The sequence below is a fragment of the Cebus imitator genome, unplaced genomic scaffold, assembly GCF_001604975.1.
Source record: "Cebus imitator isolate Cc_AM_T3 unplaced genomic scaffold, Cebus_imitator-1.0 Scaffold43, whole genome shotgun sequence".
NCBI classification, from domain to species: Eukaryota; Metazoa; Chordata; class Mammalia; order Primates; family Cebidae; genus Cebus; species Cebus imitator.
In genome coordinates this window covers 3,183,844-3,201,408 of record NW_016107358.1, presented here as the reverse complement: position 1 = coordinate 3,201,408, position 17,565 = coordinate 3,183,844, and the positions used below count along the sequence as shown (strand labels likewise).

At 48.2% G+C, this 17,565-nt stretch overlaps 1 long non-coding RNA gene across 1 annotated transcript; it reads right to left on the bottom strand.

Annotated features, from left to right (window-relative positions):
- Positions 1-9,550: 9,550 nt before the first annotated feature.
- On the bottom strand, positions 9,551-16,602 carry LOC108302885. The gene is made up of 3 exons (XR_001824565.2): positions 16,494-16,602; positions 16,233-16,336; positions 9,551-9,785 (listed from the first exon to the last, which is right to left on the bottom strand). It is a non-coding gene; the product is annotated as an uncharacterized LOC108302885 (long non-coding RNA).
- Positions 16,603-17,565: the final 963 nt, after the last annotated feature.

Here is a 17,565-nt window from a genome sequence, read left to right as displayed (position 1 = left end):
CCTTCCTCTCTCTCTCTCTTTCTTTCTTTCTTTCTTTTCTTTCTCCCAAGACAGAGTCTCGCTCTTGTTGCCCAGGCTGGCATGCAGTGGCACAATCTCAGCTCACTGCAACTTCTGCCTCCCCCCTCAGTCTTCCGAGTAGCTGGGATTACAGGTGTCTGCCACCACACCTGGATAATTTTTTGTATTTTTATTAGAGATGCAGTTTCACCATGTTGGCCAGGCTGGTCTCCAACTCCTGACCTCAGGTGATACACCTGCCTCTGCCTTCCAAAGTGCTGGGATTACAGGCGTGAGCCACGATGCCCAGCCCCTTTTTGTCTCTAACCCAAACTGGCTGTTGTACTTTTAAACACTCCTACCATTGAAAGGTTGGATCTAAGTCGCTTCCCCTTGAATCTGGTTGGCTTGTGACTGCTTTGACAAACAGTACAGCAGAAGTGACTCTATGTGGTTTCAAAGCTAGGTCATAAAAACCATGTGGCTTCCAGCTTGTTCACTGTATACTTGCTCCTGGAACACTGAGCTGCTGTGTAAGAAGTCCAACTGCCCTGAGGCCACCAGGCTAGAGAGGCCATGTAAGTACGGGTTCTCTGATCAATAGTCCCCATCAGGCCCAGCCTTCTAGCCATGTCCATCAATGTGCCTGACATGTGAGATGAGCCTTCAGACCAGCCCATCTGCCAGCTGATTATTTGTGAGTAAGCTTGGTTGATGGTCTGTGGAATAGAACCTCTCAGCCAAGCCCTGCCTTAGTTCCTGACCCACAAATTCAGGAGATATAACACAATGCATGGTTTTAATCCACTGAGTTTGGGGCTGGTTTATTATGTAGCAATAGATAACTAGAACACTGGACATAAATAGAAGAAGCTTTGCAGTCAGCTTTGATAAGTTTAGGCTGATTTCACGTGATTTACCCCATCCATCTGCTCCTGCTCATCATAATTCCATCTTGTTCAAAACTTGGATCAAGTTACCTCTTAACTGAGCCAAAACTTTACCTGGGTTTACTGACAGCTCCCTGAGCCTTGGCAAAACCTTCAAGTTTCCCAACAATGGGTTGGTTGTCAGTAAAATTTCACATCCAGACACTTACCCCAACACAACAGCTGCATGCTACCTTAGTCCAAATGATTTGCAAAAATTGCCAAAAGTTGGAACTGTGCTTGTAAAAGCTGTTTTTTATAGATCTGCATAAACAATGTACAGATAACACTTTCCCAGCAACACCACATACCAGAAAGGGTAGCTTCCCATTTCTTGGCTTGCACTTCAGGCCCACATGAGTCTAAGATTTCTACTTGGTTGTTTCTCTCCCCTGTTACTGTCATTCTGGTTCTTATTTCACAGAAAGAGGTGGAGTGAAGACATTTCAAAATGAACGCGAGGTCAATAAGAAGTGAGTGAAACCAAGCCATTGGTCCTTTTTTTCTTTTTGCCTTGACTTGACTGGAAAAAATTCCCGGTTTCCTGAGTGGGATGGAAGTGGGAGTCAGAGGGAGCAGTGTCCCTGGGACCCAGCGACGTGCTTATGTGTGCAATTCTCTCAGTATGCCACAAGGACAGGTGTGGTCGTACAGAGGGATGTGGGGCCAAGCCTGAGTACGATCACATACTTGCTATGTGACCTCAGACCAGATATTTAATCTGAGTCTTAGTTTTCTCATTAGTTAAATGAGTATAATATTAATCCATTAACAAGAAACAGGTGGATGTCTTAGTTTGAGTTTTGTCAGAAGCAGCCCCTGAGACAAGGATGTGAGTGTGGTTTACTGGGGAGGAGGAAAACCAGGAAGAGCCAGAGAGAGTGATAAGGGGAGAGGAGGCAAGGGGTAAAGGGGCCATTGTCACCACGAGCAACTGCAGCTTAATCCCTAGGGGGAAGCTATTGGAAAGGTGTAAAACACACACCTCACAAACTATCCTCCCAGAGGGTGAGGGGCTGGGGTGCGTACACACCAGCTCCTCTCGTCCCTGAAGGCTGCTCCCCAGAGGGTGTGGATTTCCCAGTGAGTACTAATTTTGTAGCTCGTCTAGAAAGCTCCAGCACTGGAAAAAGCCCTCAGGGCCAGAAAAGCCAATCTTCCTGTTGGAAGTTCTCTGGAGCATACGGAGAGGCTAAGGCTGGCGGGTCGACTGTGCTCATCACATCTGTTCTAAAAGACTAAGGTCGGTGTAAAAGGCTGGGCTACAGCGGGCGTCTCTTCCCTGTGTTGCCAACAGTGCCCTGCCTTTGCCTGTCTTTCCTGAATCCTAAGGTCATTTGACACTTGATTGTCCTGTTTTACACACCTGGAGACCTGAAGAGCTCTTTCCCCAGATAAATGTAAATGGGTCCAGGGTCAGCTCCACCCACTTTTTACACCTTGTTGCAACCTGCATCTCCCACAGCACCCAACTTAGCAAGAGACTTATGGTAGATAGCAGCTCCGTGGTCAACACTAGCAAGATCACATGGGTCAGAGAAGCCTGGTCTGTAGCGGAAGTGGTTTTGTACAGATGTGGCAGAGTGACATGCACACAAGAGAACTGCTAGATATAAAGTGCTGTACTGATGAGAGGGACATTACTGATGGACTGTTTCTTGCTTGTTTTGGGCATCCCAGATCAGGATAGAGTCAGCAATAGCGCTTGAGGATACAATGACTCTTAAAGGGAAGAAGAAAGAAGGCATTCAGTCCAGAACAGTTTTCCAGGCTCCCTTTTCCTTTCCCCAATTATTGGGAAACAAATGAATCCCCTGTTAGCCTCTGCTTGGTTTGTGTGGCACATGGTATTTAGATACTGGCCTTGGCCTTGCCATGTGTAGGTTGTGGGTCAATGAACAATAGCTAACATCATTTACTGCAGGCACTCTCTAGTGACTTCTATGTATTAATTCTCATCATAATGCCATAAAGTAGATTCTATCATCATTTCCATTCTACTAATGAGGAAACTGAGGTACAGAGAGACATTAGGCAAGTTACTCAACGCTACACAGCTGTTAAGTGACAGAGCCAGAAATTAACCAGATTGTCTGCTCCATTGGACATAATGAATGCAAATAACACTCACTTTTTTCTAGTTTAACTATAGAATATAGTGTCTGTGTCCCAAATCATATTTTCGTTTCTAGCACCATTGTTCAATAAAGCAAATTTTTGATATATGGCCATTTGGACATTGGTGCTGATAAGTCTAATATTTCTGCCTGCAGTCTCCTACATTGCTAAGATGTCCATTGTGATCAGAAGCTCACTGCAAGTGCTTAGCTGAGTAGAGAATGATTTCTCAGTGTTGTGTTTGCTCTGAAGAGTATGAATTCTTGGGCAGGTAGAAGATGGAGGTGAGTGAGTCAGAGGTCAGATGGGAAGATGCGAGGCCTGGGGTCCTGTGCAGCTGGGAACTCACTGATAGGCTGAGACAGTCTGAGCACATAGTAAGGTGACCAATGGCCTCAGTTGCCTGGGGTGGAGGGGTTTCCTGGGAGGCAGGACTTTCATGCTAAAGCCGGAACAATCCTGGGGAAATTGGCAGGTTGGTCACTCTAGCTCATGTGCCAAAGTATTAAATAAGAAGGTTGTTTTTAACCAGAAAACAAGTAGGAAGAGCTCTATGGATTTTTAAGGTGCTGAGAAAACAGCTTCTAGACATATCTCAAAAGCCAAGTTTCTGAAACGTAATCAAGTTGTCATGGAAGGAAATTTGAAGCAGAAGACTGCAGTCCTGTCTATGGACTTTATGCCTGTGTGGCTTAGGAAATAAGTCTAACCTCTCTGAGCCTCAGTTTGTTCACCTAAAAGATGTAGATGATAGCACATTTGTCTCACTCACAGGGGTTGTGGTGGCCATCCAAACATAAGGAAAGATCATTCATCAGCAGATGCTCACACATTCCTACAGGATGACTGAAACCCACAGCGAACAATCCTCATGGAATACAGCTCAGGTCATCCTGAAGAATAAGTGGAAGGTCAGCCTCATGGGAAACTTGATATCTCCACATGCAGCTGTCATGCCATGTGGAAACACTCATGCACAGGGTCCTGTCAACTGGTAGGCTGACCCCAGGTCCACTGACCCCTGATAGTGATCACTACTTCTGAAGGCTCCATGATTGAGATTTGTCCCCAGGAACTCAGAGGAAACTGTATATTGATGGAAGTAAACTACCAAAGTCATTCGGAGAACACATATTCCTAGAATCCGTGATGGCCTGTGTGTCCCCTCCCTCTGCCTCCCTTTTTTGTTGCTACTGTGACCTGGACTCTGATGTCCCCTGAGGTCCACCGGCCTCCCTTGGGGAACAGTCTCCCTATTGTTACTTTTGTATCATGTACCAGCTCTGTTTTCTCTTGCTAACTTCTGCTGTGGTCCGGACTCAAGTCTACAGGGCTGCCTAGGTGGGTGGACCCAGCCTCTTCCATCTGCCTTTGCCAGAATCAGAGCTGTGGATGGTGGCGCCTTGGAGGCTAGGATTATCTATGACTTGGGCTCCAGTAAATACTGTGTACACAAATCTTCTCTTTGGAGGGTTCAGGGATTGGCTGCTAAAGGGCATACAGAGAGGTTTATGTGACTTTTTTTTTTTGAGTTGGAGTTTCACTCTTGTTGCCCAGGCTGGAGTACAGCAGCACGACCTCGGCTCATTGCAACTTCTGCCTCCCAGGTTCAAGTGATTCTCCTGTTCCAGCCTGTAGCTGACACTATAGGTGCGTGCCACCACGCCCAGCTAATTTTTTGTATTTTTAGTAGAGACGGGTTTTCACTATGTTGGCCAGGATGATCTTGATCTCTTGACCTCATGATCCACCCACGTTGGCCTCCCAAAGTGCTGGGATTACAGGCATAAGCCACCATGCCCAGCCAATGGTTTTTGTGACTTCTGCAGCTTGACATGAGGCTTCTAAATTCGTGGCTCTCATTTGAGTGTGCCAAACAGGCCCCTAGAAAGCTTCTTAAAATGCAGTGTCCTGGGTCCCACATCCCAGTGTGTCTGATTCAGTGCAGCGCAAGAATCTGGATTTTTAAAGAAACCACTGAGTTGCTTCTGATACATGTTTCTGAGAGTCATATTTTATGGAACTTTTAAAGAATGTGATATTTAAAAAGTAATTCAGTGGCCAGGCGTGGTGGCTCACGCCTATAATCCCTGCACTTTGGGAGGCTGAACCAGGCTGATCACTTGAGGTCAGGAGTTCGAGACCAGTCTGACCAACGTGGCAAAACCCTGTCTCTACTAAAAGTACAAAAATTAGCTGGGCATCATGGTGCATGCCTGTAATCCCAGCTACTTGGGAAGCTGAGGCAGGAGAATGACCCCAACCCACGAGGCAGAGGTTGCAGTGAGCAGAGATGGCACCACTGCACTCAAGCCTGGGCAACAGAGTGAAACTCTGTCTCCAAAAAAAAAAAAAAAAAATGGTAATTTAGTCTTTGGTGCTTTGCTTCAAGGTATTATTGGTGGCTGAGATGGTCACTGTTTAGAACGGAAACAAGTTCTGTGATATGTTTTATTTTGATTGTTTGGATGTTGGTGAAACGGAAAACCAACTCAAGATCTTGGACACTTTTGCAAATATTATCTCTTCTGTCTTTCTGACATTCAGGAAAGTGGGAGGCAGAGATTCTTATAGTATGCTCATTTTATAGCTGGGGTACTTGGCCAAGCTCCTTGGCTTAAAGGAAACCAGCACCTGCATGTTATTTTACTGTTTCAAAGTGCTTGTCCATGCATTCTACTACGTGGCCCTCACAGGAAATGGCTGCAGTTGATATCAAGGCTTGTTTCAGAGGCGAGGAAGCCTCGGCTCTGAGTAACTCTGGGACCTGCTGGAGGTTACAGCGAGTGAGTGCTGACGCTGAGCTGAACTGGCCGCACTGGCCCCTGATATCACAGCTTTCAATACTTCCAAGTGCCTGTCTCTTTTTTTTGTTTTTGAGATGGAGTTTCACTCTTGTTGCCCAGGCTGGAGTGCAGTGGCGCGACCTTGGCTCACTGCAACCTCTACCTCCTGGGTTCAAACTCTTCTCTTGCCTCAGCCTCCCAAGTAGCTGGGATTACAGGCATGTGCCATCATGCCCAGCTAATTATTTGTATTTAGTAGAGATGGCGTTTCACCATGTTGGTCGGGCTGGTCTCAAACTCCTGACCTCAGGTGATCCACCTGCCTCGCTCTCTCAAAATGCTGGGATTACAGGCATGAGCCACTGCAATCAGCCCCAACTGCCTCTCTAGAGAAGACAGCAGCTCAACTGAAAGTGGAACCAAGAGGCCCCGATTGCTGGGAAACAAATGGCGTTTCCAGGCCCACGGACACCTCTGCTCCCATGACTGAAGATCCAGCTACCACATCAGCTCCTTCTCCTTGTCCAGAAAGGGAGGAAAAAACAATGGGTCCTTTGGACTTCCCAGCTCTCAATGGGTCCTTTAGGACTTCCTGGATAAAACAAGGACAATCAGCAGCTTAATTTAAATGGAGGAAAAAAATAAAGAAAACAGGAGATGCACGTGACAAGTAGACTTGGATGTCTACAGACATGCCCTCTTGGCTGCTTCTCCACGTCCCGACACAGACTTTTCTGTGTCTGACGCCTTTGTCTCACACCTTCCGGGGCACCCAGGGTGGTGACGTGGTCAGCTCAGACATTGGCTGGAATGAATGAGGCCAATGGAGCCCCTCTTCCCACCCTCGTGGTAGGAAGGGGAAGCATGATGAATTTCCTCCTGGGTAAACATCTTCACAGGAAGCATTTATCAAATGTCAACAGGGCCAGCAGAGGAGTGTGGGATCAGCCAGGCAGGGATCGGCTTCCCCTGTCCTCTCCCAGACACAGGCTGTGGGTTTTCTCCTGTGCATTCACACCATCTTCCGTCTTGGGTCCCATCTTCTCTCAAGCAACTGAGCAGAGGGAGAGGGGGACATATCCTAAAACAACCCAAATTGTTTTTTGTTCTTGAATTATTGATTTATTTTATTTTTAAAAGTTACAGTGTTATGTATAACAATAAAAACTGAAAACAACCTAAACATCTAACAATGAGGAAAGTTAAGTAAATTATAATATATGGTAGACTCTTATGTAGCCATTAAAATATCTGTATTCAGGCCGGGCATTTTGGCTCATGCCTGTAATCCCAGCACTTTGGGAGGCCGAAGCAGGTGGATCACGAAGTCAGGAGTTTGAGATCATCTTCACTAACATGGTAAAACCCAGTCTCTACTAAAAATACAAAAAATTAGCTGGGCGTGGTGGCGTGCACCTGTAGTCTCAGCTACTTGGGAGGCTGAGGCAGGAGAATCCCATGAACCTGGGAGTCGGAGGTTGCAGTGAGCCGAAATTGTGCCACTGCACTCCAGTCTGGGGGACAGAGCGAGACTCCATCTCAAAAAATAAAAACCTGTATTCAGAGTTGTTATAACATGACTAATACTTGTGTTATTAAGTGAAAATGACAAGACAGAAAACTTCATCCACGTGATGAGCTCAATTAGATATTTTTAAATGCATAAAAACAGGGCCAGGAAAGATGGGTTAAAAAATTATTACTAGGGAAGCTGAGTGTGGTAGCTCATGCCTGTGATCCCAGCACTTTGGGAGGGCCGAGGTGGGTGGATCACCTGAGTCCAGGAGTTCGAGACTGGCCTGGCCAACATGGTGAAACGCCATCTCTACAAAACTTTACAAATTAGCCAGGCATGGTGGTGGGTGCCTGTCATCCCAGCTATTTGGGAGGCTGAGACAAGAAAATTGCTTGAACCTGGGAGGCAGAGGTTGCAGTGAGCCACGGTTGTGCCACTGCACTCCAGCCTGGGTAACAAGAGCGAAACTCCGTCTCAAAAAAAAAAAAAAAAAAAAAAAAAAAAATCAGTAGGGATTCTCTTTGTGTGTAGGATAAATTATGAACTTATTTATTTAGTTATTTTTCAGATGGAGTCTTGCTCTTTCGTCAGGCTAGAGTGCAGTGGTGTGATCTTGGCTCACTGTAACCTCCACCTCTTAGGTTCAAGTGATTCTCCTGCCTCAGACTCCTGAGTAGCTGGGACTAAAGCCGCGTGCCACCATACCCAGCTAATTTTTGTATTTTTGGTAGAGATGGGGTTTCACCATGTTGGCCAGGATGGTCTCGTTCACTTGACATGATGATCCACCCTCCTTGGCCTCCCAAAGTGCTGGGATTACAGGCTTGAGCCACCGCGCCCGGCCTTCTCTTTTTCTTTTATAATTTCTATACTGCCTATATTTGTGCAGTAGAAATTATATCCGTCCTAAGTTCATTCTAGGAGGAAGGGAGGAATCTTTTATTTTTGTTTCAAGATCCACGTCTCTGAAGAATTAATGAAAACAACTTGTTCAGACAGTTACTGCTCTGGGTGAAGAAAAAGCCGCTGGTGGCCCAACCAGAAAGGAGAAGTAGTTGGCAGGTCCCGGAGAGTTTCCAATGATGTGTAGGGGTCATTTTGGACCCCACCGAGGTTTGAATTGTCATATTAACTGCCCACATGGGTTCAGTCCTTCTGTCCTGGGAGCAGGCCCCAGGCCTCATCTTCAAGGCTTAATAACAAGTCATCTTCCAGGCCTCGATTTCCATAGCCAAGTTCCTTGGGGTAACTGCCACTACACCCCACTCTTTTTAATAAACAGGGTTTCTATCAAGCCGGGCACCTGTAACATAGTTGAGTGCCCAGATCCTTGCAGGAAAAAGCTGATAAGGAAATGTTTGGAAGAGTCACAAGCCGGCCAAGCTGCTCTTCGTCCTGCACTGGGCACTGCTGTCTGGATGGCGAGGCCATCCACCCTACTTTCAGGGGGATGCATACCCCGTACTTCACTCTCCAGCCTGGGGAAGCCTGGACCAGCAGGACCACTGATTCCAGGGTCTCTTGTGGACTTTCGGACTCTAGCTCCTACAATGCAGAGGAAAGACGCCGTCCCTCACCACATCTGCTGTTTCCTCACATCTCCACAACCAGTCATCTCTCATTGATGAGAGGGAATATGAAGTTGTCCTTAAGCCAGAAGGATTTGAATTTCCACTCTGCCAGCCATCAGCTGTATTCCACTAGGCAAGTCACCTCACCTGATGCGCCCAGTTTCCTTATCTATCATTCAAACAAATAAATCTGGCCAGGCAAGGTGGCTCACCCCTGTAATCCCAGCACTTTGGGAGGCTGAGGCTGGCAGATCACCTGAGGTCAGGAGTTCAAGACCAGCCTGATCAACATGGAGAAACCCCATCTCTACTATAAGTAGAAGATTAGCTGGGTGTGGTGGCACATGCCTGTAATTCTAGCTACTCAGGTGGCTGAGGCAGGAGAATTGCTTGAACACAAGAGGTGGAGGTTGCAGTGAGCCGTGATCGCACCACGGCACTCCAGCGAAACTCCGTCTCAAAAAATAAAAATAAATTAAATTATTTTAAAAATCTACTGAGAGCCTGTCTCTGTCCCATGCACTGTACTAAGTGCTGGATAAAGATGTTTCACCTTATAGATTTGTTGTGAAGTTTCGATAAGGCATATCAGTAAAATATTTAGCAAATGGTCACAGAATAAGTACTTAATCACTGTTAGTGAAGACATTTACTCTGTTATTATTTCTATGCTTGTCTTTGGAGGAGAGTGGACTTTGGAAGGATGAAGGAAGCTGTCAAGCCTCTGGCCCTTCTATGCCATCATGCGAAAACACTCTTGTCCTTTTCACTGGCTGTCCCGGACTTCTCTGTGGATCCAAAGCCCAGTCACTCAGTAGCTCTGTATTTCAATCTTTGCACCAAAAGGCATTGACTATCCTTTGTGCTGGCACATAGGATAAGTGGAAGATGGAAAGAGGAATAAGAAAGGCAGTACCCGGCCCGGCACAGTGGCCCATGGCGGGTAGATCACCTGAGGTCAGGAGTTTGAGACCAGCCTGGCCAACATGGTAAAATCCCATCTCTATTAAAAATACAAAAATTAGCCAGGCGTGGTGGCGGTGCCTGTAATCCCAGCTACTCGGGAGGCTGAGGCAGGAGAATTGCTTGAATCCTGGAGGTGGAGGGTGTAGTGAGCCAAGAACGTGCCATTGCACTCCAGCCTGGGTGACAAGGGTGAAACTCTGTCTCAAAAAATAAACAAATTAAAAAAATGAAGGAAGAAGAAAAAAGAAAGGCAGCAGCCTATGGCAGCTCATGGGGAGGTAATGCAGAAACAACTGCAGCTAGATGGAACACAGAGCAGAGCAGAAAGTCGCATTCTTCACGGGGAGGAGAGGCCATTTCCAGCTGTGGGCTTAAAGCATGGCTTTGGAAAGGCTTCCTGGAGGAGGTGGTGTTTGGATTGTGCTTTGAAGAAAGGGAAGGACTTGGGTGGATCACGTGGAGGTGGGAAGAAGGGACCCGCCTCAGCTGAAAGCTTATTGCCAAGCCAAAGGATACCACTTGAGCCCAAGAATAAAAGACTCTTGGACTCCAGGCTATCAGCTGATTGTGCAGACATTTTCAACCTTCCATTGTACTGTCAATAATCGCCATGGGCCATTTTTTTCATACATGACGTTGTTTGAATTTCATACAAATTGAATGAGTCAGACAGAGCATGAATTATGATGCCCACTTTCCAGATGAGCAAATTGTGACTCAGGGAGGTGAAGGGGTTTGACTTCGTCCACGAAGGTGGCAGTGGGAAGGTGGGCACTGCACTCAGATCTCTGGGCTCCACGTCCAAAGCACATCCTGTGGCAGAAGATGGACCCTCTCTGTCTCCTCTGCCCACTGGCTGTTGTGGGTGGTCTTTGGAACCAGAGGAACTTTGGTGCCTTGGCCTCAGTTGATGTTCCATTCACAATTGCCAGGACTCTGTAACAGCATCTTTAGAGATTCCCCCTGCTTCCATCTGATGGCTTCTAATTCATCCTTTCGAATCACATCTTCTACACAGAGTCAGTAACTGTTTTTTGTTTGTTTGTTTTTGAGACAGAGTCTCTCTCTATCGCCTGGCTGGAGTGCAGTGGTGCCATCTTGGCTCACTGCAACCTCTGCCTTCTTGGTTCAAGCGATTCTCCTGCCTCAGCCTCCCAAATAGTTGGGATTACAGGCACCCGCTGCCGTGCCTGGCTATTTTGTATTTTTAATAGAGACGGGGTTTCACCATGTTGGCCAGGCTGGTCTTGAACTCGCAACCTCAAGAGATCCACCCACCTTGGCCTCTCAAAGTGCGGTGATTACTGGGATGAGCCACCATGCCTGGCCCAGGGTAACCTTTCTAAAGCCTAGATCTGATCACCCCATGCTCTTGCTTAAAAACCTTCAGTAGCTGCCCTGCCTTTTATGGGTACCGTTCCTTACCCAAACTTCTTTCCTGTTCTTCTAGGCCCTCCAGGATCCCTGTTGCCTCCTGGCCCCCTTCCTCGCCTGCCTTCCTTGTGCTTCCTGTGAGTGAGACACAGAGTATCTTGCAGTTCCCAAAGTGTTACAAGATGTCTCCTCATAGCTTTGTGCATACATGGATTCTAGAGCAAGACTACCTGGGTTTAAAATTCATACTCACCATTTACATAGCTGTGAGACTGAGAATAAGCTCTTTAACATCACTGTATCTCAGCTTTCTTATCTGTAAAACGGGGATAATACTAGGACCCAGTTTGTGGTGGTGTTGAACAAACTCATTGACTTCAGATAACAGATTTAAGCCTGGCACATAGTAGGTGTTTAATAAATATTGTTGTGGCTATTCCCTCTGCAAGACCAACTTCCCCTGATCTGGTGAACTTAGGTAGCTCTCTCTGGCTCCCTTCTCTGGCTGCAGCCTCTGGGAAGCCTACCCGAACTGCCTGAGGCAAGCACCTCCCTCTCTCTCTCCTGCCTTCACAGAGGCCTGCACACCTCTTAGGCAGAGAACTTGTCATTTTTTAAAAACGGTGCTTTAAGTTCTGGGGTACATGTGCAGAATATGCAGGTTTGTTACATATGTATACACGTGCCATGGTGGTTTGCTGCAACCATCCCCTGTCATCTACATTAAGTATTTCTTCTAATGCTGTCCCTCCCCTAACCCCCACCCCCTCCCCCAGGCCCTGGTGTATGATGTTCCCCTCCCTGTGTCCATGTGTTCTCATTGTTAAACTCCCATTTATGAGTGAGAATATGTGGTGTTTGTTTCTCTGTTCTTGTGTTAGTTTGCTGAGAATAATGGTTTCCGGCTTCATCCATGTCCCTGCAAAAGACATAAATTCATCCTTTTTTATGGCTGCATAGTATTCCATGGTGTATATGTGCCACATTTTCTTTATCTAGTCTATCATTGATGGGCATTTGGGTTGGTTCCAAGTCTTTGCTATCGTGAATAGTGCTGCAATAAACATACGTGTGCATGTGTCTTATAAAAGAATGATTTGTAATTCTTTGGGTATATACCCAGTAATGAGATTGCTGGGTCAAATGGAATTTCTGGTTCTAGATCCTTGAGGAATCGCCAGACTGTCTTCCGCAATGGTTGAACCAATTTATTCTCCCACCAACAGTGTAAAAGTGGAGAACTTGTCATTTTTGAGAGCTGGGCCCTGTCTGAGTCCTTGTGATGCTTGTCATGCCCAGCCCTGCCCTGACACATAGTAGGTCCTACTGTGAAGCTGTGGAGGGAGTGAACGGCCTGCAGGGCTGCACGGAGGACCTCTCTGTGGCACGGCCACCAACATGTGTTGGGCGACTGACCACAGAGACTCCTTTACTCCTTCGTTTCCCAGAAATAAAATGGACAACTGGCCTCCTAGTCTGCTGGGGCATCCCAGACAAGGCCAGACCCTGGAACGTGGGGCACGGGGTAGCAATGAGTCTTATCGCAGAATATTAGCCTGTTGGCCACAGCAGGTTTACACTAGGACTCCTCACTTCAGGCTCCTTCCCAGACCCAAGACCTCCAGTTGTATTTGTCATGTTGTGTTCTTTTTCTTAAAGATAGCCCTCGCCTTCCCAACTGTGCAAACTTCAGGCCCCCCCAATCCTGATATGCCCCTGGAGTGAATGCCCCCATCCCCGTCCTTGTAAGTTTCCTCATGCTCTTGATTTCCCAGCCTTTTGCTCTCTTTGCCCTTCGTATCTGACTCTGAGTCGGGGAGGAGGGCAAGGAGAGGAGGCCCCATCACACTCTGTCCTCTCCTGGCTTCTCCATACTCCTGGGACGCCTGCGGAGCAGCTGTGAGGAGTTGCCTGGTGTTGCCAAATCTCATGCAGGGCACCACCCATCACCCACATCCCTGTTCTTTCCACAGGGTCTCTCAGGCTCTCAAAACCTCCCTCTTGGTTTTGGCTATGAACAATGCCCCATCCTTCCCCATAGACTCTCTACCCACTGTGCCCTGTTTGGTCCAGCCTCCTTGAATGAATCAATTGACACTCCCACCAACAGTGTGAAAGTGAACTTGTCATTTTTGAGAGCTGGCTCATCTGAGTCCTTGTGATTCCTGGGCTTTGGGCTTTCAAGCCTCCTCCTTCCAGGATGTGGCCTCTGGTTCCATAAACTCTGACTATGGGCAACAGATCCTGCCAGGCAGGCCTGTGGCTTGGAGCAGTCATGTATCTCAAAAGGCCAGGCCTGTCCCTTGATCAGTTCTCTTGTGTGGGAGGAGGGCAGTGGGGTGGGATAGGGCGGCGTTAGACACATTCAAGCCATTTCCTTAGGGAGGAAGCATAATTTTCATAAATATGCTATTTGAAGGCTACCTATATACACCCTTCAGGGTGCATTTCTCAACCCTGGCTGCTCTTGGGAATCACTTGGGGAGGTTTCCAATATACTAATCTTTGGTCCTATCCCAGAAATGCTGTTTTAATTGGTGTGGGGTGCAGCCCAGGTGGCAGGCATATTTAAAGCTCCCCAGGTGACTCTAATGCGCAGCCAAGATTGGGGACTACTGCTTCAGGGAGCACATCTGGTAAACTGAAGGCAGATCAAGGTCTCGGAGCAATGTGCTTTCAGTGTGGGTGCATGGCAGTGCTTGATTCCTTTGCCTCCCTGATTGGATTTGAAGAGACAGAGCTCTACTGACTCCTGCACCTGTCCACTAGATGGGATGCGGGCCCAAAGCACCTCACCATGGGTCACCACCCTGGATCAGCTCTCCCCCCGCCTGCCACCCAACACCCCTGGAGGAGAGTTTTAGGGTAGAAACAGCTCCCGTCATTCTGGCACCCTCTAGGCCCAAGTCAGAGGTCTTGCTCTTGCCAGGCACGTGAGAACAGGGTTCGGGTTCATGTTCCAACCAAGCCCCTGGCACTGCTCCCACACCTGCCCCTCCTCCTGCCTGTTCAGCTCCGTGAATTGCACCCGCTAGGCTATTCACCTTCCAAAAGTCACTCCCCCTGGACTCTGCCCTCCTTCCCTCCAAATCCAGTCGGTCACCATGTTCTGCGCACGCGTCTGCTGAACAGGCTGTAAACCCGCCTTCCTCCCCAGTCCCACTGCCCAGGCCCTCCTTGGGCCGCTTTTCTCCCTCCCTGCTGCGATGGCAGCACCTGCATCCGCTTCTGAGCTGCTCTGCACTGCGATCTTCTCCCTCTGTGCTAGATCAGTGTTCCTGTCCTACGGAAGTGCCTCCTCACGCTCTCTCGCTCTGTCTTTCTTTTCTATGTGTATGTTTCTCAAAGTGATTCAAATCTGAAACTTCCTGGGATTTCCCCCTGCTTAGCACAGTGGTTCTTAAAGTGTCTTGGGAGGACCAGAAGCATCATGATCACTTGGGAACTTGTTAGAAGTGCAAATTCCCAGGTCCCAAGCAAGACCACTGCATCTGGGGCTCTGAGGGGGGCCCAGCAGCCTGCATTCAAGCCCTGTAGGTGAGTCTAATGTGTGCGGGAGCTTGGAAGCCACTGGGCTGGACGGTTCACGTCATCCTCCTGTATGAATTGAAAGCTTCCCACATGCACGCTGGTCCCAATTTGCCTGTTTCATCCAATTGCCAATTGTCCCATCTCCCATATCCTTTCCTATGGGACCCTGTTCACACAGTTCTCTCTCCTGGAAAGCTGTTAGTCATTTCTAAGTATTGAAACCTTCAAGATCCAGCTCAAGCATCATTTGTTTTGATGGATCCCAAGATTCCTCCTACAAGAACCATTTTCCTTCCTCCAACCTCCACAGCATTATTTTCTGCCTTTCCTTTTCTCTCATTAACTCTGTCTCTCTCTCTCTAAAGGGGTTTAGCCTTTAATAAGCGGGGCTCCTTTCAACCTTGACTACACATGAGACTTACTCAGGGAACTTTAAGGAATACTTACATGCAGGCTACACTCGGAAGCAATTAGACCAGAATTTCAGAAGCCTGTCATTGTATATTTCAAAAGTTCCCTTAGATAAATTTAATGTGCCTCTGAGATTAAGGCCCTCTCTTGTAAAGTGACCAGATGGAAAATCATAATGGGAAGAGATATGAATTTAAAGTTAGGAGACACAGGTTCGGCTCGGGGCTCTGTCCCACATTTAATTTGGGGCAAATCACTTCCTCTGTCTTGGCCTCTCTTTCCCAAACTGTAAAGTGGGGCATTGTTTTAGATCAGTGGCTCTCAAAGCCAGCCAATGCCTGGATGCCAACCCTAGGGGTTCCCACGTAATCTGTCTGGGGAGCAGCCTGGATTCTAATGTGCAGCCAGGGGTGAGAACCATGCTCTCAGTCTTATCCAAGGGCCATGCAATTGTGTACAATGGTTAGCTTTTGTGAGCAAGGACGTCTGTCTCTTCAAATACTTGGACTTCTTGGCCCCAGCATCTATTAATCCTTCCTCCTCCTTAGTTAAAACCTCAGACCTGGTGTCAGTGAGGCTGAGGCATGTGAAATGTCCTTATCTGATAGCATAAGAGCCAGGGATATTGTGAGCCTACCACAGGCAGCCTGGTTGGGTGTGCTTGGCCCGGGTGGCAGGAAGCGGATTAAGGAAGGACCAGATGAAAATGCCTCCCAGAGGCCTGGCAGGGGGTCACTGGGAGGGCTCCTTCTGAGCTCCAGACACCACCATGGGTGGGGGATGGGCTTTCCTTCGAGGCTGGGTCAGGCAGGGTCGTATGTAAAGGGCAGATGTGAAAAGAGACCTTGTGAAGTGGCAGAAGACGGGACGCACCCAGGGAAGTTGAGTTCTGAAACTAGAGAAGTCAGTCTGCAGCCCTGGGTAGGCAGGATGACCCGGCAGTGGCCAGGGGCCAGGCGCAGGGGCAGAGGAAACAGCTGCTTATTTAAGGGGTGGGGGTGGGGGTGGGGAAGGGAAGTAGAATGCTTACAGAAGCGTTCTCTCTGATGAAGGTGTTACTGATCCCTGGAGACACCCAGCAGCCATCAACAGCAGGCTTCTCTGTTTATCTGCACGCCACACCATCCCGTTTCCCTAGAAAGGAGAGACCTTCCACCTCGGATCCAGGAGAGTGGAATAAACACTCCCCTAAACCATCATCCTCCCTCAATCCCTCAACCCCCAACGCCCCCACCCCCCAGCACACGATTAACTCTTTTCTTCCTCTGTGCTTTGTCCTTCTGCGGCTTACCCTATAAGAATTTCTTCCCCTACAGATGAGCTGGTTTCTAAGTCCAACTGCCCCAGGAGGAGGGAGGGGGCTGTGTTTTGCAGTGAGAGGAGATGTTGGTTTAGAGAGATTCGAGTTGTGTTGCAGATGGGAAAACAGTCCTAGGGGTGCGGTGTCTGGCCTGGGCCAGCCCAGGGCGCCAGGACAGAGGTCAAGCCGTCTGTCTGCAGCTTGGAGCACTAGACCATGCTTCCTGATGACTTTACAGTCTAAGCCATTGAGGAAGAAAAAGCACATGGAAAAGGAGCTTTGTTTTGACTTCTTGACACTGGCAAGGACCGGTTCTCCCTGCTGGGAAGATGAGAATGTCACAGGGCTGTGGCTGTGACGTGTTTTCACCCCACACTCTCACCCTGGGTGGCGTCTGGTGAAGCCTGAGAGAAGGTAATTCTCCGAGGTTAAGACTCCTGGGGTTGCTCCAGGCAAATAAAGTTTTTGAGCTTGAATGTTGGTCAAATAAAGCTTTGTGGTCCCAAGGAGGGAGAGAAGATTCAAAAGCCACCCACCTGGAAGGCTCATCGCGGCTTTGGAGGCGTCAGATCCCCTTTGCAAGGCCAGTTTTTTGGTTGCCTTCAAGGTCAATGAATCAGAACAGTCTGAATTCCATGTGCCCTGGCACAGGCTGGGCAGGGGCAAAGGATCATGTGAGGAAGAACAGGCATGAACGAGGTGGAACCTGGTGCTGCCCTTGAGGTTGGCCCCAGCACACCGTACAAATGGGAAAAGGCAGAGGAGGGTTTTCAGACCCCCAAATTATAAAGTACTCAGAGAATCACAACATTGGAAGGGAACTTAGACTAATTTAGTATCTACTCCACTCAGATGACCCAGCCTGCTGGCTTTACAGATGAGGAAACCAAGGTTCTGGGATGTGTGGTGATGGGTTCACGGTCCTCCAGGGAGTGGAGACAGGTCTAGGATGAGCTGTCCAATGCTCAGCCCCAGGCACTTTCCTTGGGTCCCTGGCTGCTTCCAGTCTTGAAACAGAGCTCTGTGCCCTTTGGCTCTCTCTTAACATCCCTGACCTCTGGAG